Consider the following 23,104-nt stretch of genomic DNA (forward strand, 5'->3'; position numbering starts at 1 on the left):
TTATTTTTTGTGGGAGCCATGAACAATTTTTTGTGAAAAATGAAAGAAATGGAATGACATGAAAATGACATCTTTCCTCCATTGATCCTCTCTACCCTAACTGCTCTGCTCCTATCCAACTACAGAGATTGATGAGCAAAAGCTGTCTCCTGAGCAAATGTCACATGATAGGTCCTGAGACAAGTGTAATTTGAACACTCATCAAAATGCTGATACTGGTCCTGTTAAAATGGAACTGGAAATGACCTCATCAGAAGCTTAAATGGAGTGAGCTTCAATGGAAGCATCCTTTCAGCTTTTAAACAAACTACAGTCCTCCATTATGAATTCAGAGAGTTGTGATTTGCACAAACTAGGTTTAATTAGAACAAACCAGTTTCCCCAGTATTCATGTTTTAAATGCTTTTCTAATACACCCTTCAGGATCTAAAGCATGGTTTGTTCTTGCAAAACCTTTTAAGTTACAAAAAACAGAAATGGGGAGAGGGCTCAAGGGTATGGGGACACCACTGAGAATGCCCTGTGTAAGGTGCCTGCCCAAGGTCTGATCTGAAGAATCACGAGGCCACCACATTGCTGAAGCTAAGCAGTTCTGGCTCTGGTCAGTGAATAGATGAAAGCCTGTCTTTGGGAAGCACATGAATGCTGTCTTGGATTACATAATGGAAGGAACGTAGGCTACAAATGTAAGAATATAAACATATAAATATTTGGTTTATTGATTGGCCAGACAGCAGGACCTCGGATGTTGAACTGAGCATCTGGTGAGGCTCATATGGATGAAAGTGGTCTTTCAGGTATCCTTGGCCCAAACCGTTTAGGGCTTTAAAGGCTAAAACCAGCACCAGTAATCAGAAACTGTGATTTGATCAAAAGCAGAAATGAATGTTTCTAATCCTCTCCTTGTGACTGTGAAAAATTATGAGAGGGCGAAGCGCATGAACCCAATGCTCACACAGGTTCATAGCAGACATAGCATGAAACTATGGTTTCCAAACGACCAGTGCTATTTTTCTAGAAAAAGAAGTGCCGGAACTCACCATGAACATCTCTCTTGTTCTCTTATAATGGCAATGGCACCCACCTGAGAGGTGCTGGAACTGAACTGACAAACTGGAACGTGTCCAGAGGAGGGCAACCAAAATGGTCAAAGGCCTGGAAACGATGCCTTATGAGGAACGGCTAAGGGAGCTGGGCATGTTTAGCCTGGAGAAGAGGAGGTTAAGGGGTGATATGATAGCCATGTTCAAATATATAAAAGGATGTCACATAGAGGAGGGAGAAAGGTTGTTTTCTGCTGCTCCAGAGAAGCGGACACGGAGCAATGGATTCAAACTACAAGAAAGAAGATTCCACCTAAACATTAGGAAGAACTTCCTGACAGTAAGCGCTGTTCGACAGTGGAATTTGCTGCCAAGGAGTGTGGTGGAGTCTCCTACTTTGGAGGTCTTTAAGCAGAGGCTTGACAACCATATGTCAGGAGTGCTCTGATGGTGTTTCCTGCTTGGCAGGGGGTTGGACTCGATGGCCCTTGTCGTCTCTTCCAACTCTATGATTCTATGATTCTATGAACTCTGGCGAGTTCCAGATAGAAAAAAATAAAGCCCTGCTAAGGACTCTGAAAAGAATATCTATCTACACTACATTGCTCCATAGTTACTTCAAGAATGGCCTGCTACTGCAATGTGCTCTATGTGAGGCTGCTATAGAGAAGCTTTCAGAAACTTCAGCTAGCTGCAAGAGTACTAAGTGGGCTGGTCCTTGGGACATAATAATAACACTTTTGCTGTACTAACTGCACTGGATACCAATAAGTTTTTGAACTCCAATCAAAGTGCTTGCTGGCACTACTGAAGTCTACCAGGCTTGAGACCAGAATATGTAAAGGTCCTCCTTCTCCCATTTTAGGCTACTCTATCACTGAGCACATCTGATAAGGTTATGCTGTATATCTTCCCTTTGTCTGCAGTACATCCAGTAGGAATGTGGAAGGGGATCTGCTCTGTAATGGCTCCCAGCGTATGTAACTCCTTGCCTAGGTAGATATGTCATCCCCCACCTTACAATATTTTCAGTGCCTTTCTCAAAACTTCTTTGCTAGGCTAATACACATGGTTATGGGCTGGAAGCAAGGCTGCATTCAAATATGAGGTTTGCTGCGTTAGTTTTACTGGTTATAAGGCTAGAGCTTCTATCCCAATTTCTAATGTTCCTTTTACACTGCAGTACCAGCTGCATTATGGAACTGTGGCTTTTAGATTGACATACTGCCATGTCAAGCTGAATTTTGAACAGTGGGGAAGAACTCTTGCTGGAATATTGCCCCACTTTTCATCACATGGAACTACAATACAAAACTCAGCTTTCCAAGTTATCAGGCTTGCGATTTAATGGGATTGCAAACAGATTAAAAAACAACAACAATTAGTATGGAAATAAGTGCTAAACCTCCACCAGATTTCCAAAAGTGGCTTATATGTCATGTGAAATACCACATAAAAGATAAGAAATTATCAGGTATGGAAATGTCCGGGAAACAATAAAGTACTGTCTGAATGCAGCCCAAGTCCTGCTGAACTTAATGGGGTTTATTTCCAAGAATACATGCATAGAATTGCACTATAACTTAATCACTTAACCATTATTTTTTGTTTTGTTTTGGGGTCAGTTATCTGCCACCTCTTGCTGCCTTTTAATTGCCAGGTTTGGGTTTTGATTATGTCACATAGTTCTAAATTGTTGGATCATTTTAATCTGACTTTACTGGATTAAGTGGACAGTGTGATAGAAATCTAATTCATGGTTGCATATTCTGATTCAGAGATATGTGCACATCACTGCTTCTCCCTCATGCCCAAGCACGTTAGCCCTACCATATATGGCAGAACTGGGCAACTTTTCAGTGCCATATGTGTGGTCCCAATTCTGCAACAGAAAATCATATGCAACCCTAGGCTGTGGTCATGAGTTATGGTATCCAGACAAAGGAACCAGATGTACATTTGTTAGTAACCAAATTCATATTTATCTAACACACACACACACATATATGTCATGTTTAATATGATAAACATATATATAATAAAATATCTATATTAATAGAGTAAACACCCTCTTTAACAATATAGTATAAAGTTAAGACACAGAAACAAGGTGATCCGAATAGTTTAAGGAAAACAAGAAACAAATTGCAAACTCAGATGTGGACTCAGCCTACTGAAAGAATCACAGCATCATCCTTGTTTTATTTATTTTTGTATTTCCCCATGAAAATATAATTTAGACCAGAAAGCTTTATACCTACCACATCGTCTGTGAAATATCCAACAAATACCATATCAAAAGCATGCAATATTGAATGAAGGTAGGCATGCATTTATTCCTTGCTGGCTTTCATGAATGAATTGAATAAAAATACTTTCCAACTCCAGAAAGAGAAAGCATATCTGGTACCAGATAAGGCCAACAGGAATGGGATAAGAGGAGAGGTCCTCTTATGGATCAGAAACTAGTTAAATAACAGAAATACTGCATCAAGGAGAGATGTGAACTGTGGGGTCCCCCAAGGATCTATAAAGGACCAGTGCTCTTTAAACATTCATAAATTATCAGTAGTTCTGGGGGAACAGAATGATATCCATATTTGTTCATGATCCCCAATTGTTCAATGTTCTTAAAAGAAAAGGGGATTGCAAGGAACTCTTAAAAGAAACGCACAAAACTGCATGATGAGCATAGCAAATATAATTCAGTATACATATAAAGTATGCACATAAATTCTAAGTACAGCGGTACCTCGGTTTAAGAATAGCCCTGTTTACAAACTATTCAGTTTACGAACTCCATAAAAGCGGAAGTAATATCCCAGTTTGCGAACTTTACCTTGGTCTAAGAATGGAATCCAAACAGTGGAAGGGCACTGGCAGTGGGAGGCCTCATTAGGGAAAGCACGCCTCAGTTTAAGAATGGTTTCGGTTTCAGAACAGACTTCCAGAATGGATTATGTTCGTAAATCGAGGTACCACTGTGTAAGTCCAAGTAGAAAGTGATTTGCATTAGAGCAAAAAGAATTCTAACCACATAAATGACAATGGGATCTGAGGTTATGGTGGACAACTTGATGAAAACATCAAACCATTGTCTGACTGTTGTGTAAAGGTCAAATTGTTATGGCCTTATAAAAGAAACTAAAAATACCGTTATCAAAATGCCTTTATACAAATCTAGTGTGACCACGTTTGAAAGACTGCCTATAAGTCTGGTTATTTATAAAAAAAATGCTACAGAGCTGGAATAGAGCAGTAAAAATGATCAAGCAGCTGCAGCAACTTCTCAATGAGAAAAGGCTACAATCACAGAGACTTTTAAACTTATTTTTAAAATGTAAGTAAACTGTGGGAACATGACAGAATTATGCATGGTGTATAAAAGTACAGTAGTACCTTGGGTTACAGACACTTCTGGTTACAGACTCGGCTAACTCAGAAACAGTACCTCAGGTTAAGAACTTTGCTTCAGGATGAGAACAGAAATCGTGTGGCGGCGTGGCGGCAGCAGGAGGCCCCATTAGCTAAAGTGGTGCCTCAGGTTAAGAACAGTTTCAGGTTAAGAACGGACCTCCAGAATGAATTAAGTTTTTAACCCGAGGTAACACTGTAGATAGAAGTCTTTCTCTCTTTCTCATATAATACTTAGAACCCATTTTTCCAATGAAGATGCATGGTAGAAGAATGAGGACAAATAAGAGGAGGGACTACTTCACACAGCACTTAGTTAAACCAAGGAATTCTCTACCAGAGAGTGTGTGATTTTTGCCACCAATCTGGACAGCTTCAAAAGGGAATTAAAGAGAACCATGGAGGATAAGAAACTGGAGAGTTTTGCTGGAGAGGCAAAGAGTGATGTTGACAAATGCCCGTGAGTTTTAAAGAAGAGGGATGTATGAGAATCCCTGGAAGATCAGGAAATGAAGAGACCAATAGAGAAAAAACCTGAAGGGAATAATAGGAGTAAAGACCAACTTGACATTTTTAAAAATTAACAGCCATACCCTCAAATGTTACATAATAGGCAACGGATTGTCACAGCTGCTGAAAATGATGATAACAAATTCATTGATATCTCTGTTAATGTACCAAAGTTATTTTATTCATCCTACAAGTGGTCCTGACTACCTAAACGTCACATACAATTTCAGCTTGAGAGCTAACATGCCACAGAAAATGCAAGATGTGAGCTGATAAATAGAAAGAACAGATCTCTAGGGTAGCATTTTGACCCATCCATGATGTATCATATGATTAGCAATCATCCTTTCCTATTAGGTTGTCAGAACTTTGATCCGATTCAGAAACCAATCTAGTGATGAATTGAATTAAGTACTATTGATGTTTCACTGCACCATACCCCTTTCTTTTCTTTTTCTTTTTTGTTCCATCGATGGGATCTAATCTGCATTTTAGGATAAATCACATTACATTATGTCTCTTCAAAAACTACTGCCGCAGCATAATTTCATAATTGTACTCTGTATTCATTAGTAAGATAAATATATGGAAACTAACAGCTTCTTTTCCGCTAAGAAACATTTTTCTGCTTCAACATTTATGCTGGTCTTTCATCCCTCTAGCTGGTTATCTTTTGCCAAGCCTGAACAAAATGTGACCCATAAAGCTGATTTCTGATGACCAACCAGGTATAGTAACCTGCCTGGTGCCTGAGAACAGACACTTTTGGTGGTCTCAGGTAGGAAGCAAAACAAGGAGGTTGATCAAATTCTTGTAAGCTACCATACATGACTTGGTGAGTCAGGGAGTGACTATTTAAAACAGTGCAAGATCCCCTGGGGAGATATATTGCCAATATATTTTTTCTAAGTACACAAATGCCCTACCTAACTACATCCAGAGAATCAGAACTTAAGAACATCTTGCCCGAGCATTCAGAATTTAAGATTCCCTTAAGCGCATGAGGCACAAGTCTTATGGTAGGAGATCTCCCACTGGCCATCTTTTCCAGCAAATGTAGCAAGTGAATCTGGGTTCAAAACTATTCCCCATGGGTACAGCTGAGTCACTCAAAATGGTAACTCATGTGAACTAAACTTAAAACACGAGGGGTAGTAGAGAAATAATAGAATAGAATAGAATAGAATAGAATAGATTCTTTATTGTCATTACACAAGTGCAACATTGTACAAAGTGCAACGAAATTGGATGCCATCCCTTAAAACATCAAAAGCAAAACAACAACAACAACCAAACAAACCACATTCCAGCCACACCCACACCACACCCATCAAACTCCCAGGTCACACTATCGAGTTACAGCATTCAAAAAGGCCACAGCTCTTGGATAGAAACTGTTTTTCAGTCTATTTGTCTTTGACTTGATGTTTCTATATCTCCTGCCAGAAGGCAGTAGTGCAAACAGACCGTGTCCCGGGTGAGATGAATCATGCAGGATGTTATTTGCTTTCCTAAGACAACGGGAACCGTACAGTTCTTCCAAAGATGGGAGAGGATGACCAATAATCCTTTGGGCTGTGGTTATGACCTTCTGGAGCACCTTCCTCTCCCTAGCTGTACAACCGGAGAACCAAGCACAAATACAGTATGTAAGAATGCTCTCTATGGAGCCTCGGTAGAAGCACACCAGCAGTCTCTCACTCAGATTGTTCTTCTTTAAAAGTCTGAGGAAATAAATTCTCTGCTGGGCCTTCTTCACCAGAGCGGTGGTATGTGCGCTCCAAGTCATGCCCTGATCGATAGCTACTCCCAAAAACCTGAATTCCGCCACCCTCTCCACCCGTTCCCCGTTGATATACAAGGGCTGAATGTCCGCCTTTTTTTTCCTGTAATCCACCACCAATTCCTTGGTCTTAGCCGTATTAAGAGCCAGATTGTTCTCTCCACACCAAACACAGAGCCGCTCCACCTCGTCCCGATAGGCGGACTCATCCCCTCCTGAAATGAGCCCCACCACCGTAGTGTCATCAGCAAACTTGATGATTTTGTTGCTGGAATAGATGGCTGTACAGTCATACGTATAGAGAGTGTAGAGCAGGGGACTCAACACACAACCCTGTGGTGAGCCGGTGTTAAGGCTAAGGGCTGTGGACATGTGTGACCCTACTTTAACCCTCTGAGAACGTTCTGACAAAAAATCCAAAACCCAGAGACAGGTGGAGTTGGAGAGTCCAATCGCCTCTAGCTTGGACACCAGTCTATGGGGGAGGATAGTGTTAAAAGCAGAGCTAAAATCCACAAACAGCAGCCTCACATAACTCCCCGGCTGCTCCAGATGGGACAGAGCAGCATGGAGAGTGGTATTGATGGCGTCTTCTGTGGATCTATTTGCTCTGTATGCAAACTGGTAGTTGTCAAAAGTTGATGGAAGACAGGAAATAATGTGACGGCGCACCAGTTTCTCAAAACACTTCATGATGATTGGAGTCAGTGCAACTGGTCTATAGTCATTCAAACTACTGATTGTGGATTTTTTAGGCAGAGGGACAATAGTTGACGACTTCAGGCAGGGTGGGACAATAGACTGGTGTAAGGACTTATTGAATATCTTAGTAAAGACCCTCGCCAGCTGATCCGCACAGCCCTTCAACACCTTTCCAGTGATACCATCAGGTCCAGCCGCCTTCCTCGGATTCGCCATCCTCAAAACCTGTCTCACCTCATGTTCCTCTACCGTGAATGAGGGGCCCCTATGGGCTGGTGGCTGTAATACCGGCGTCTCAGGTGGCTCCTTCTCGAAGCGAGCAAAGAAGAGGTTAAGCTCCTCCGCCAGCAAGGGGTCACCGTTGACAGCACCAAGGTTAGGTTTGTAGTTGGTAATATGCTGAATCCCCTGCCACATCTGTCTTGTGTTGTTGCTCCTTAAATTATCCTCAATCCTCAGCCTATAATCCAATTTTGCCCGTCGAATACCCCTCCTCAAGTTTGCTCTTGCTACACTGTAAAGCTGCACCTCGCCTGACCTGAAAGCCCTGTTCCTTTCCCGCAACAGGCACTGGACCTCTCTATTCATCCAGGGTTTCTGATTGGGGTAAAACCGGATGGATTTATTTACAGTGACAGTGTCTGTGCAGTGATTGATATAGCACAGAACTGCCGCCGTGTGCTCCTCCAGGTCTGAACTATCGAAAATATCCCAATTGGTTCTCTCAAAACAGTCCTGCAGCTGGTGAATAGCACCTTCAGGCCAGATTTTAACAGATTTTAATATTGTGGGAGCCCGTTTCCTGACTGGGATATATGCTGGTACCAGGAACAGAGACATATGGTCGGACTGGCCCAAGTGTGGCAGCTGTAAAGCCCTATAGCCGTGATTTACATTCGAATAAACTTTATCCAGTGTCTTGTCCCCTCTTGTGGGACATTTCACATGCTGATAGAGCGTTGGGAGCACTGTTTTAAGTTCAACATGGTTGAAGTCTCCCGCAATGATGTGCACAGCTTCAGGATACTTGTCTTGCTGGCTGCTGATAAGGTCCTGCAGGCATCCCAAAGCCAAGTTGGCATTGGCATCTGGTGGCACGTACACACCAGTTAACATAACAGCTGTGAACTCCCTAGGGAGATAGGCTGGTCTACATTTAACAGCCACATATTCCAAATCCGGTGAACAGTGACTGCCCACAGTCTTCGAATTATTGGACCAGCATTTGTTCACATATACACACAGCCCCCCTCCTTTGGTTTTTCCGAAGTCCATGCCTCGGTCATGACGATGTACCGCACAGCCTTCCAACTGAATAGCTGTGTCTGGTATGGACGGTTGAAGCCATGTCTCAATGACAAATAAAACGCAGCAATCTTTTACAAGGCTGTTCTTTGCTGCCTGCAGCCTCAATTCATCCATCTTGTTGGTAAGAGATCTCACATTAGCAAGAAATATGCTAGGGAGCGGTGGTTTAGATGGACTCCTCTGCAATCTTACCAGGACGCCAGCCCGACAACCTCGCTTTTGCCTCCTGTCTCTACGCCGCCTTCGCCTCCTCCCTGGAGGCATAGTAATCCATGGAGAGCCCGGTGGCCTGGCTACTCCCACAGGCACGTTGTCTTGGCGAAAATAATCAGCTCTTACAGCTTGTTCACACTGTAACCCGACCTTCAGAAGTTCCTGCCTGCTGTAAATCTTTCTTGCCCGGCCAGACATACTCAGACCAAGTAAAAATAATAAAAACAAAACAAAACGCTGAGGGAGAGCACTAAGCCACAGCGTCTATGCGCGCTGCCATCTTGTATATCTTGTATCTGGTTACTGGCTATTAGATTCCCATTAAACCACTCCTTTCCTTATTCGCTTGTTCAAGGCTGAATTAATTTACGGTCCTCTTCACAATCAGGAAGGTGCAAATCCCGTGTAGACAAATGGCATCCCAAAGCCAGCGCCCTACAGCAGCTGAACTGTCAGTTGGACTTTAACTGCCAGTTGGACTTTACTGGCTACTCCCACAGGAACGTAGTAGAGAAATAATTATATATCTGCTTAATAAAATAGGAGAAATACTATAAATGCAAAGAAGAATGGGTGATAAAGAAATGATAAAACAATAAGGGTAATAAAGAACTTTGTAGAAATAAAGAAACAGTACAGCCATGTAGAATTAAAAAGATAAGAAACAAATGAAGCCAAGCTTTCCTCTTATCCAAAGCTCCCTTCTAGTCCACCTACTTAAAAGTTAAATCAGTCTAGCTCCTTCTGAGTTTCAAAGTACCAGTACTTCATATCAACCACTACAAAGGGCCTGGTGAACTTTTTCTACCCATCACTCCCCTGAGAAGAGAGGCAGAGAGTGTATACTCCAACTCACTAATCCTGAACTTCTTATATTGAATTCTCTTGATCTCTTGATTCAAGTACCCTGTTCTAGTTACTCTGTTGCAAGATTATTGTTTTGCTGCATGTTTTAAGCTATGGATGTTCAGAGTTGAATGTTTTAAGGATTTTACACATGGTTTTTGTAAATGGATGGAAGCCTATCTTGGCATTAAGTGGTATATAATTAATCAATATTAATCAATCAGAGGTGAGGCCAGACCTTTCTGTGTTGCTAAGAGGTGGGGACTATTCCACTCTCCTTGTTTGCAAAATAAAAAATAAAAATCAGAGGGAAAGTCTAAGCACTGTCATTGTGATTTGTCCCACTATCTCGTAAACAAATTTTGACTCAGAATATTCTCAGTTATCTCTACCAAACGTCTTATGGCTTCACCTCGTGATCATCTTCTCAGCCTATTATTAAATATTGTAACAATCCCTTCCCTTTCCTTGTCAATGTGCAGGTCCCACAGTCTCATATACACAGTGCCTTTCCTCAGCAAAATTCACATTAACCCAGGGCAAAAGCAAGGTGTGGGTCACATAACTCACCCAGGAGCACATCCCAGAAGACACACATCCTAGTTAGGGGTTGATAAAGTTGGGTGGTATATAAATACAGATAAATCAAATAATGTACATGGATGTGTAAACCCGTTCTGAGAAGTATGCATCTATCACCTACAACCTAAAGTGCCACACTTCCAATTTAATGCAATCACAGAAAAAGTGAGCTCTGAAAGAATCCACAAAGAACAGAGCTCTTCAGACCTGAGAGCATACATTAGTACTGTATCAAAGTTTATTTGCACATCTGACTAAAACAGACTCAGCATTTTAGTTTTCACAGATTTCCAGAAGAAACGCAGAAGTCTAATTACCTGGATCAATACATGATAAATGGTTTTTCAACCAGCAAATTGGTATTATGCTGAAGGAGCAAATGAAACACTGTTTTACTTGTTGGTTTAAGTGGTATGCCTTTATCAAGGAAAAAGCCCTACATATTACAGTATTTCCTGAAGGCAATTGTGCGCCAAACTATTAAAATTCTGACAGCTTTACCGTTCTAAGTAGAAAATGTCTAATTTTTGGCATTAGTTCCACTCCATATATTTAATATGCTATAAAATGTGAGGCTGAGACCAATTTAGTTGTTTCTGTAATAGATGCTTCCCCCCACCCCCATTTGATCTCATGGACCCTGCAGCTGTAAATTATAGGATCAGTATTGGCAGACAGCCAGAGTTCTGTCTAAGAAGTCTCTTAAGAATGTTCCAGCAGTCTCAAACTGGTGGTATCCGTGGCTTCACAGAGATCTTGAAGCATAACTTGAAACCTAGGATGGGACACGCTCTCTCTAAACATGAAGCTAAAGGTTAACCAATGGCTTTCCTGTGCAGGCTTCTGTTGGTCTAGTCAAAAGTGGCACACAAGCTCTTCTCAGCCTTGGGGTTTTCTATTTAACACACCCTAGCTGTGCCCTGGTTCAAAAGAACAGAGAATAACTTAAAGGCATAATATGTATGTGTACACTCATTTATTTATTTTCTCTACAGTCACTCAGATGAAACTTGTGATAATTGTACTATTAAAATGTTTGTATTTGAATAATATGGTATTACCGGTACTAAATTCACATGAAGTTGCTTCTCATTCTGCTGTGATGTTTTTAACTCCCCCCCCCTTTTTTTTTAGTAGAAGATGTTCTGATCAGTGGGAGACCTTGTTTTCGAAGCTGGACTCTGAAGCTGGCTCTGGACCCAATTCACCTGTTCTGCTCACCTGCCTTTCTCAGCATAACCTGCCTCTTTTCTCTTTACCTTCCTGCTGCAGATTTGCTTGTACCAGGGGCAATCTAAAGATGCCTGGCAAGTTGGATCCTCCTAACAGAGGGTCCATGTTGTGCTTGGCCCCTGAAACTCTTCCCCAACCGGCTTGTGGGTGGGGCTTGCCCCACCCCAAGCCGGTGATGCCACAGTTATGCTACCGGCCTTTAGCCAATCAGCAGCGTGGCAAGGTTGGGGGTTGGGGGTACCTTATTTGGCAGAGCGACATAGGGACCTCCTTTTGCTTCACGCTGCCGAACACCCGCTCACCCACCCGTTAATTAGGTCATGTTTGGTCGCCTCTTTTTGAATGGGGGCCGGGTAGGAATTTTTCCCACTGTGGCAGATTGTCTGTGGCCACTTGGTTTTTGCCCACCTCTTAGCAATTGTCACAACTTTGTAAGGTTTGGCAGTTAGGCATTGGTTTAGGGAAATGTGGGGAGGGGAGGTGCGGCCATCACCTTCCCCTCCAATGAATAGGGTATTCCATTAAAAGAATCTGGGGGTCTGGATCTCGTCTGAAGCCCGGAGAGGGGCTAGGGCCATGCCAGGACCCCCGGGGATCCCCAGGGGTGAGCACCAGTCAATATACACTGACGGAGATCCCCCTGCTGGTTGTTTACCCTTCCAGGCTTCCTACAGGGTGGGGCAGGAGCCAGATACAGTTTTGATACCAATGCCTAAGCCAATGCCATTCACATTTGTGTATTCAATAAAGTTGCGGCCAAAATTTGCCCATTAGCATTTAAACTAAATTCTGTCTCCACTGTGTCTTTATTTCCACGAGGGATGAGTTTTGGGGCTCAGAGCACAAGTGCTGTGGGAATGTTCAAGGAGGCAGAAGAGGTTATATTGTTTATTAATATCCTTCCTAACTTGCACTAGCAAGTTCCTTTACTTAGCAGAGTTTTACATTCCCCTTTGAAACGCCCAGGGGATAGCTGGCTGCAGGCTTGTTTAAGCCTCTCAATATGAGGTTCCTGGTGAGTTCCTTATATCCCTCTTAAAAGAATAAAAATGTCACAATCTTGTTTAAAGTGTATAAAATAAGTTTACTCACATCATCAGTTTACAATTGGATCCCTGAAGGCAGACTTAGTTACAAAGTATATGCATGTGGATCTATCCCAAATGGGAATAATCCCAGTGTCCTCTGTTGGCTAAAAGCCAACAGAGCATTTCTAGCTAAAAAGCTGCTCCAATGACGGAGGAAGTCAAAGAGAGAGAGAGGCAGCATGCCTTGTCCTTTTGTTACCTGGACAGGTAAGGTCACGCCTACCTCTAGTCACATGCAAAAGAAGTTTGTCCCAGCCAGGAGTAAACAGTAAGTTTTCAACTGGCTGGACCAAACATTCCCCTGCATGTCTACTCTAGGAAAACAAGGAATGTTGTACTTGACTGCTACTTATGTATCACCTCCCAAAAGTGCAACCCACATTTACCTAGTGGAACATGCTCATTTCACTTCAAGTAACAGAAGCAGCAGATCCTCTACAGCAGCTGTACTTATTTTCTGTGGCCACAGTGATCAAGGGTCATTTTTCTAAACTGAAAACATTGTGAAGCATCACACTTCCATGTTTCTTTTCTTGCTTGCGGAGGAGATAACATCTTAGGAGGACTCCTGCTTTCATCAAGGAACTTTGGTTTATCAAAGCTCTTGATGAATATTCATAAAAGCTCCAGTCTTGAAACAAGGTTTGTTTTGTTTTTCCAACTATGTTTTGCAACATGATTTGATAAATCGTGCTAAGCTTATTCCAAGAATGTTATTAACAATCTGAAAACATATATTCATGCATTAGTTTGCTCTATCTTCTGAAGTAAGTGAATAGATCAAAAGCATATTTGAAAATGGCCAATCACACCCAAAGTGAGTCAGCGTGGCCTCATGATTATTGTATTGAACTGGGGAGACAGAGGGTCACTTCCAAGCCACCAATTGAGCATTCATCCTAATTTGTTTGTAGGGTGACTAAACATTATTATTTACTGAGCACTCATTTTGATTTGTTTGTAGGGAAGTCCGATGCAGCAGTCTGGAAATACTCCTGGATTCAAGGCCTTGGGCAAATGCCTGTCTTTCTGCCTAATGCTCCTCATAGCTCCGTTGTGAGATAGCCTGGGATGGAAGTGGCGCTGTGATCTAAACCACTGAGCCTCTTGGGCTTGCCAATCAGAAGGTTGATGGTTCGAATCCGCACAACAGTGTAAGCTCCTGTTGCTCTGTCCCAGCTCCTGCCTGCCTAGCAGTTCAAAAGCACACCAGCGCAAGCAGATAAATAGGTACCACTGTGGCAGCAGGGTAAACAGCGTTTCTATGCACTCTGGTTTCCATCACGGTGTTTCATTGCGCCAGAAGTGGTTTAGTCATGCTGGCCATGTGACCCGGAAAGCTGTCGGTGGACAAACACCTGCTCCCTCAGCCTGAAAGCAAGATGAGCACCGCAACCCCATAGTCACCTTTGACTGGACTTAACTGTCCAGGGGTCCTTTACCTTTACCTTTACTTTAGTCCCATCTATTTTGCTGCCAACATCTTGAACATAAGGGTGATACAAGCTTGACAATGGGAAACCAACCTTAAAATTAGCTAGTCTAATTTTGACGTAGTGCTGCCCTAATCAGAGGTATTGCTTATTGCAAAGTTGTAAATGCTTTCATGCTTCAGCCAGTTGTAATTCTTTGTAGAGAAGCATAAGTCACAACCTCCTATTCAGCGTGAAGTGGTGATGTGAATTCAAATGTCTTGGATCAATATTGGAAAGCCTTTAACTAGCTCTAATGTGAGCCCGGGGCTGGCCCAGAAGCTGTGTAACTTCCAGAACTCTCTTCTGGAATGTGTGAAGTAAAATTAAAAGCAAGAGTGTGCCTGAGCATGTGCAAACATAAAGGCATTTTTGAATGTTACTGTAGTAGTTTGAGAGCTATGATTCTATGAAATGCCTGTTTCTAGAGCAAGAACTCATGTGATCAGCTACAGAGTAACTGCTCATAGAAAAGCAAAAAGTGTCCACACAGACCAGATGCTCATGCCAGTGTCCAGAGGAATCTACCATTCCATAAGGACTGTGAAACAGATTGACATATGCATCTCCATCTATTCTTTGGGCTACCGTAGTTATTGTCTGCCCATTATTAACACAACAACTATCTCTGGAATTGTGCCACACTTCTGTTGCTGATATTTCCATTTTAGTAAATGGCAACTTTACACACACACACCCCTATGAATTACTTTTGATCTTCAGAGATCTTATTTTGAGTACTGTCACATAAATATTGGAATGCGCACTTGACAAAATCAAGAAAATATCACAAATAAAAGGGCAAAAATAAACTGACAGCAAACAGCAGTCATTAAGGCATAATGGCTTTGATTAATACATTGGTTGTTAAGTGGCTAGTAAAAAGATTAGCTCGCGTATTTCCTGCCCAACAGATACTTAAAGTAATTGCATTTTTGCAAACTGCATTATCATCACTTTATGTGCTTTATGATGTCATAGGTACAGCAATGCGGGTTATGTAACACTCAGCAGATTTTCCTAACCCTGTCTTCTCACTTTTCTTTTCTTTTTTAAGGACTGGTCTTCAGCCAACTCCAGGCATTCTGAACTACTGCATTGCAAACAGCTATTGTTGCCAATAATTCAATATGAACACAAAAGCATAATGTGTTTCCCTATCACTTCTTATAGCACTACCACCATGAGAAAAATTGCTACAGGGTCAATTACGAGGATATGAGATAAGACATGGTAGAATGTAAAAATGCTGCAAGCTACCATGAAGTATCATGAGTTAGCAGAGATAAGAGAACAGAATAGAATAATTTTGCTCTGCTGAGGGATAAGGAGCATGCAGTTCTCAGGAGCTCATTTATGAAGCCCACAGATCAAATCCTTTTCATCTCCACCATTCTATGATTTTGACATTATTACCAGTGTCTTTTTTGTTGTTGTTGTTGTTGTGGTTTTTTTTGAGAAATACTTATAGCCCTTGCAGTTGCAGAGAATTTTGAATAAATAGTGGGAAAAATGTCCATCATATTTGCTGATAACAACCAAGCTGCCCGTCGCTTTTCAATCTTATTGACAAAAGGTGAATTTGGGGAGCTAATTCATGGTGAGAAGAGAAAATAATGACACTATAACACATCAGAAGTGCACTGAAAATATTTGGCGCCAATGTGCCTATTATGTGATCTTGGCCTAACTTGCAGAGATGGCATTTGATTGCAGTTACCTTGTTAGTCCTGGAGTCACACCTGTTGAACACAATTAGACACCTTTCCAGTGATTTTATGGAGCATTCATTTAGACCCAACAAAGATTATGTTCGCTGTGACCAGGGATGGGAAAATATATCCATTTCATTATTATTGATTATTGAGTGTTATTAGTGTAATTATTGAGTGTTTTAGTGTGAATTTCTCCTAATATGCAATTTTGCCTGTTATAAACATTTTTTGCAATCCAATTTCCCTTAATATAATGTATTATTCTGTGTTACTTTCACAAATATATACCGGTACATGCAGTTTATGCACCCTAGTACAGTGGTACCTTGGGTTACATACGCCTCAGGTTACAGACTCCGCTAACCCAGAAATAGTACCTTGGGTTAAGAACTTTGCTTCAGGATGAGAACAGAAATCGTGTTCCGGGAGTGCGGCGGCAGCAGCAGGCCCCATTAGCTAAAGTGGTGCTTCAGGTTAAGAACAGTTTCAGGTTAAAAACAGACCTCTGGAACGAATTAAGTACTTAACCCGAGGTACCACTGTATATGCATCTGTGTACATGTTACTTGGTTTGGAGAACTGCCCTCCACAGTTTGGGGAAGAGCAAATTCTAAAGGATGGCTCTATTTTGGTTCACATACTTCTTCAGCAAATACAGAAGAGGTGGGTTTGCCCTTAAATGGCAACTGAGTCAAAATTCTCCCCCACCCCTACTGTGGCCTACAGTTCAACCCTGACTAGTATTCGTAAGTCCATGGAACTAGTTCCCTGAACACAAGGGGGCTTTACACACATACCGCAACAGCTGTCACCTCGCCCATTATGTTTCATAATACACTGTTGTTGTTTTTTGAGAGGCATCTCAAAATTAGTCTGTGATGCAACAATGAGGAGGGAGTCAACTGTTCAAAATAAAAATAAAAATCATTTGACTGCACATAAACCCTCAGACAAAACTTCAAGTAGCTCTGCTTTCAATATGGCTTGGAAATCCCCAGTCTTCCACAGCAAAGAGCCAGTCTCATTCAACATAGAGATGGTTACGTCTGAGTAAACAGGCTTAAGACTACACCATTAGGAATACTGGTGTATATGTGGAACAAGCTACAACAGTGGTTTATAGACAGGTTGACAGCAATAATTCAAGAGTCTTCCAAAGGATGATTTATTCCAAAACAAATTGGGCCTAATCAACCTTTTCCTGTGCACCTGGAAGTCTTCTTCTGTGATTGGCACCTCCTCATTTGGTCTTCCTGCACACATACAGCAAATAAGTCCATTAAATAGGCAGGTCTAATCCCATTAAAATTAACAGGCTTAAGGTGCTTAACTTTGTTTGGAATTTGGTTGCATGGTGTAGTTTTGAGAACACAACTTCTTTCTATTGTGCACATTCTTGTTATAGACTATGATTTTGTACATTGTGCTGCTGTTAAGTTTATCCCAGAGAGAGACCCCAGAAGCAGAAATCAATTTTATCTTAATGTTTAAAAAGATCTGGAAAACGTTATTGTATATGTATGTATGTGTGTGTATGTATATATATATGCAAGTTTTGGTGTCTTCGGGTGTCTTCCCGTGTAAGAGTTGGGGTGTCTAGGCGACGTTTCGATGAGGTCTCACTCGTCATCTTCAGGCTGGTGCTTTCGGCTTCTTGTTACTGGAACAGAGCAGGATCTCAGTGTTTGAGTTCCTATAAATACTGTTGAGGGGGTGTGGTGTATAGCCTCCAACGTTCTGGGCAGAGAGGAAGTTCCCAGGTTAGTGTGCCTTTTCTTCTTTTGTTCATTAATTACTTGAGGGATATCTTGAGAGATTTCTTGAGTGATATTCTGAGTACCATTTAGGAGGGTCATTAGGTGTGAATTAGTTGCTAAAGCTTTCGTGTCTTGACCTCTTGAGCTTGTGAAGAGTTTTTCTGAGAAGATGGCTGTACTGCACTTAGTTGTGCTCTGGCTTGGCTTCGTGTATAGGGGCGAGCTGTGGTTTTGTGCCCTGTGCCAGCCAGATCTGTGTAGGGATTGCAGGGGGGTGCAGCATCCGGAGGTGCCACTATGGTTTGGCTATTGGATGGTGTCTGTAATTTATCTGTGGAGAGGGTCTGGGTTTGGGTCTGGTGTGGTTGATTGGAGATGGCGTTCTGTGTGCCTCTGGTTCTGGTGTCGGTTTTTGTGGGGAGGGCTAATTTCCAGATGTCTGGCAGGCGGGACGTGTCGTCACGCTTGTTCATGTTGTGAGGGTGTTTCTCTATCTCGATGGCTTCCATGATTATTCTCTTGTGGTGATGTTCCATGTTAAAGAGCAATTTGGAATCTGCAAAATTAATTTCGTGTCCTGTTTCTTTCATGTGTTGGTAAAGAGAGGAAGTTTTTTCTTCTTTTTTGACGGCATTCTTGTGTTCTGCGATACGTGCATTTATTCGTCTGTTTGTTTGTCCAATGTACGTGGCTGGGCAGACTTTGCAGGGTATTTCATAGACCCCTTGGTTTTCTAACTGGATTTTATCTTTGGGGTTTCTGAGGATATTAGCTATTTTTTGGTTGGTGCAAAAGGCTGTTTTGATATTGTGTTTATGGAGGATTTTGCTAATTTTATCTGTAGTGCCCTTGATATAAGGAAGGAGGGCCATGCCATTGTTTTCTTCTGTGTCTTGGTTTCTACTCCAAGACCCTACCTACCAACCTATAAAAACAGATCCCACCACCTATCTGGAAAAAACCACCAAATCCAAAATAAAAGCCTCTCCTATCAGTGAAGAAATCCAGCTAAGAATCATCCCCAGAGAAAAATCATCCAGATGCCCCAAACTCTACGGTCTCCCCAAGATACACAAAGAAGGAACACCACTCAGACCAATAGTCAGCTCCATAGGCTCACCTCTACAAAATCTCGCTAAATTTCTCGCTAAGCAACTTCAGCCCTATGCAGAATCTATCGCTTCACACGTTACAAACTCCTTCCAGTTCATAGAAACAATAAAGAAGCAAAACCTACATCCCGATGACCTACTTGTGAGCTTCGATGTTGTATCTCTCTTCACACAAGTGCCCATTAATGAAGCCTTGACAGCCATTCAAAACAAATACAATCCCCCCGAATACATCCTGGACCTGACCAACCACTGCCTAACCAACACGTACTTCATCCACAATGGACAAAGATACAAACAGATAGAAGGAGCACCTATGGGATCACCCCTCTCACCGGTCATCGCAAATCTGTACATGGAACACTTTGAAACCAATGCTTTAGACAAGTCAGAACACAAACCCAAACTTTGGCTCAGATATGTTGACGACACCTTTGTAATTTGGCCACACGGGAAAGAAAAACTAGATAGCTTCCTCACACATCTCAACAGCCTACACCCCAAAATACAATTCACTATGGAAATAGAAGCCAACAACCAACTTCCCTTCCTTAACGTCCTAATCTACAAAAAACCTGATGGCTCCCTAGGACACACTATCTACCGGAAAAAAACACACACCAACCGCTACTTACATGCACAATCACACCACCACCCTGCACAAATAAACTCCGTAGCCAAGACTCTCATCTCCAGAACCAAACGCCTGGCTGACAAAGACCACTTGACAACTGAGTTACAGAATCTCTCAAATGTGTTAATCGCCAACGGATACCAGCAAAACAGGGTTACGAAACTAATCCAAAAAGAAACACCCCCCAAAAACCAAGACACAGAAGAAAACAATGGCATGGCCCTCCTTCCTTATATCAAGGGCACTACAGATAAAATTAGCAAAATCCTCCATAAACACAATATCAAAACAGCCTTTTGCACCAACCAAAAAATAGCTAATATCCTCAGAAACCCCAAAGATAAAATCCAGTTAGAAAACCAAGGGGTCTATGAAATACCCTGCAAAGTCTGCCCAGCCACGTACATTGGACAAACAAACAGACGAATAAATGCACGTATCGCAGAACACAAGAATGCCGTCAAAAAAGAAGAAAAAACTTCCTCTCTTTACCAACACATGAAAGAAACAGGACACGAAATTAATTTTGCAGATTCCAAATTGCTCTTTAACATGGAACATCACCACAAGAGAATAATCATGGAAGCCATCGAGATAGAGAAACACCCTCACAACATGAACGAGCGTGACGACACGTCCCGCCTGCCAGACATCTGGAAATTAGCCCTCCCCACAAAAACCGACACCAGAACCAGAGGCACACAGAACGCCATCTCCAATCAACCACACCAGACCCAAACCCAGACCCTCTCCACAGATAAATTACAGACACCATCCAATAGCCAAACCATAGTGGCACCTCCGGATGCTGCACCCCCCTGCAATCCCTACACAGATCTGGCTGGCACAGGGCACAAAACCACAGCTCGCCCCTATACACGAAGCCAAGCCAGAGCACAACTAAGTGCAGTACAGCCATCTTCTCAGAAAAACTCTTCACAAGCTCAAGAGGTCAAGACACGAAAGCTTTAGCAACTAATTCACACCTAATGACCCTCCTAAATGGTACTCAGAATATCACTCAAGAAATCTCTCAAGATATCCCTCAAGTAATTAATGAACAAAAGAAGAAAAGGCACACTAACCTGGGAACTTCCTCTCTGCCCAGAACGTTGGAGGCTATACACCACACCCCCTCAACAGTATTTATAGGAACTCAAACACTGAGATCCTGCTCTGTTCCAGTAACAAGAAGCCGAAAGCACCAGCCTGAAGATGACGAGTGAGACCTCGTCGAAACGTCGCCTAGACACCCCAACTCTTACACGGGAAGACACCCGAAGACACCAAAACCTGCATTCCTGTACCCGTGAAAATCTACGAAAGCAAATATATATATATATATATATATATATATATATATATATATATATATATATATACACACACAGAGAAAGAGTCTGCTGCCAAAAAGGCATAAGAATTGGTACCAGGTAACCTTTGCAGAGGAGAGTGATCCATAAGTGAGGCATCACAGCTGAAAAGGTTTTTTCCCCTGAGAAACACCTATCTAACCTCTAATAGCAGCAGCATCCCGAAAAGGTTGATTTACTTCAATGTTAACACAGGAAATATGAGAGGAAGAGGACCCTGAGGTCCCAAGGCTTATCAGTGTTAGAAACTTGAAGGAGCGTCTCCACCTCCATCGTTCTGCCCAGACACTGAAGTCCAGCGCCGAGGGCCTTCTGGCGGTTCCCTCGCTACGAGAAGCCAAGTTACAGGGAACCAGGCAGAGGGCCTTCTTGGTAGTGGCACCCTCCCTGTGGAACGCCCTCCCACCAGATGTCAAAGAGAACAATAACTATCAAACTTTTAGAAGACATCTGAAGGCAGCCCTGTTTAGGGAAGCTTTTAATGTTTAATAGGTTATTGCATTTTAGTGTTCTGTTGGAAGCCAGCCAGAGTGGCTGGGGTATAAATAATAAATTTATTATTATTATTATTATTATTATTAGTAGTAGTAGTAGTAGTATTAACTCAAATATATCAGCTAATCACCAAATGGCACCTTAAACCTGGGTCACGGTCACTACAATGCCATATCTAGGCATCTTTTCTTTTTTGCAGTGAAATTTATTTGTTGTTTAGTCATTTAGTCGTGTCCGACTCTTCATGACCCCATGGACCAGAGCACGCCAGGCTCTCCTGTCTTCCACTTTCTCCCGCAGTTTGGTCAGACTCATGTTTGTAGCATTGAGAACACTGTCCAACCATCTCATCCTCTGTCGTCCCCTTCTCCTTGTGCCCTCCATCTTTCCCAACATCAGGGTCTTTTCCAGGGAGTCTTCTCTTCTCATGAGGTGGCCAAAGTATTGGAGCCTCAGCTTCAGGATCTGTTCTTCCAGTGAGCACTCAGGGCTGATTTCCTTCAGAATGGATGCGTTTGATCTTCTTGCAGTCCATGGGACTCTCAAGAGTCTCCTCCAGCGCCATAATTCAAAAGCATCAATTCTTCAGCGATCAGCCTTCTTTATGGTCCAGCTCTCACTTCCATATATCACTACTGGGAAAACCATAGCTATTGTTTCCCAGTGAAATTTATTATTATTATTATTCATTTCATTACTATAGCACTTTATATTTTAAAGAAAAAAGCTCATAGTGGTTTGCAACACATTAAAACATCAAATTAAACAATCCAGAATAAAACAAATTCAAGCTTCAAGCAAAATATTTCAGATCCTTTTCTGGGTGACATATTTGCTTTTCCCATACTTATTTACCTACTTAATTTAGGTTGCTGCCCCATAGCAGAAATACTATAGGAAGCCAGTGTGGTGTAGTGGTTAGAGTGTCGGACTAGGACCTGGGAGATCAGGGTTCAAATCCCCACTCAGTCATGAAGCTCACTGGGTGACCTTGGGCCAGTCACAGCCTCTTAACCTATGCCACAGGGTTGTTCTCAGGATTAACTGAGGAGGGTGGTGAACCATGTACCGTACTCCTTGGAGAAAAAGGTGGGATATAAATGCAGTAAATAAGCTCTTCTGCTTACCGGCTTAAGAAAGTTGGAGGGGCCAGCCAGATGGATATGTCAGTCACCAACTTGGCATCCACATATTCACAGTTGGACCCATGCCAGTCTCAAAACGCGCCTGGCGCCTGGGGGATTTCAAACACTGCTTATCAGGCTTTAAATTTCTCTTAGAATTTGGGGCTGATCGACAACAAAGCTGTTTCAGAACCAGCAAAATGTGTTACCTATAGCTCATCTCAGTTAGTCTAACAACAGCATTCATAAATTTTCAAAAAGTTTCAAAGGCAGCTCTGCATACAACATATCGCCATAATCTATTCAGGTAATCACCAAAGTAAGGATGACTGTGGCTTATCTCTGCTTAAAAGGGACCACAGCTGGTATACCAGCCTTAGCTAATGGGAAATGTTTTGGGCTTCTTAAGCAACGTAGGCCTCTGGTGACAAAGCTGGGCCAATCAACACCCACCAAACTGCAAATATGATCCTCTTATAGGTTGCGATCCTCCCAGAATGAGTTGAACCCAAGCCAGACAAACTACCCAGCAACATCAGCTCCATCATATGTAAATTGAGCTTATTTCCCTCACCCTCATCCATGCCATCCCAAATCCCAGACATCAATATTTTGCACTTCTAAAGCTTCACTTGAATAAGATAGGAACACGAAGTAGAGCTCCATGTTACCAATGTATTGAATGCCCCTCTCTCCAAAT

At 42.2% G+C, this 23,104-nt stretch overlaps 1 protein-coding gene across 2 annotated transcripts in view; it reads right to left on the reverse strand.

The window, feature by feature from the left end:
• The window catches only part of CHODL (chondrolectin), a 37,417-nt gene that overhangs the window by 7,247 nt on the left and 7,066 nt on the right, over nt 1–23,104 (reverse strand). The gene's annotated exons all lie outside the window — the stretch shown is intronic.

The sequence above is a fragment of the Podarcis bocagei genome (assembly GCF_964188305.1).
Source record: "Podarcis bocagei genome assembly, chromosome: 6".
Lineage (NCBI taxonomy): Eukaryota > Metazoa > Chordata > Lepidosauria > Squamata > Lacertidae > Podarcis > Podarcis bocagei.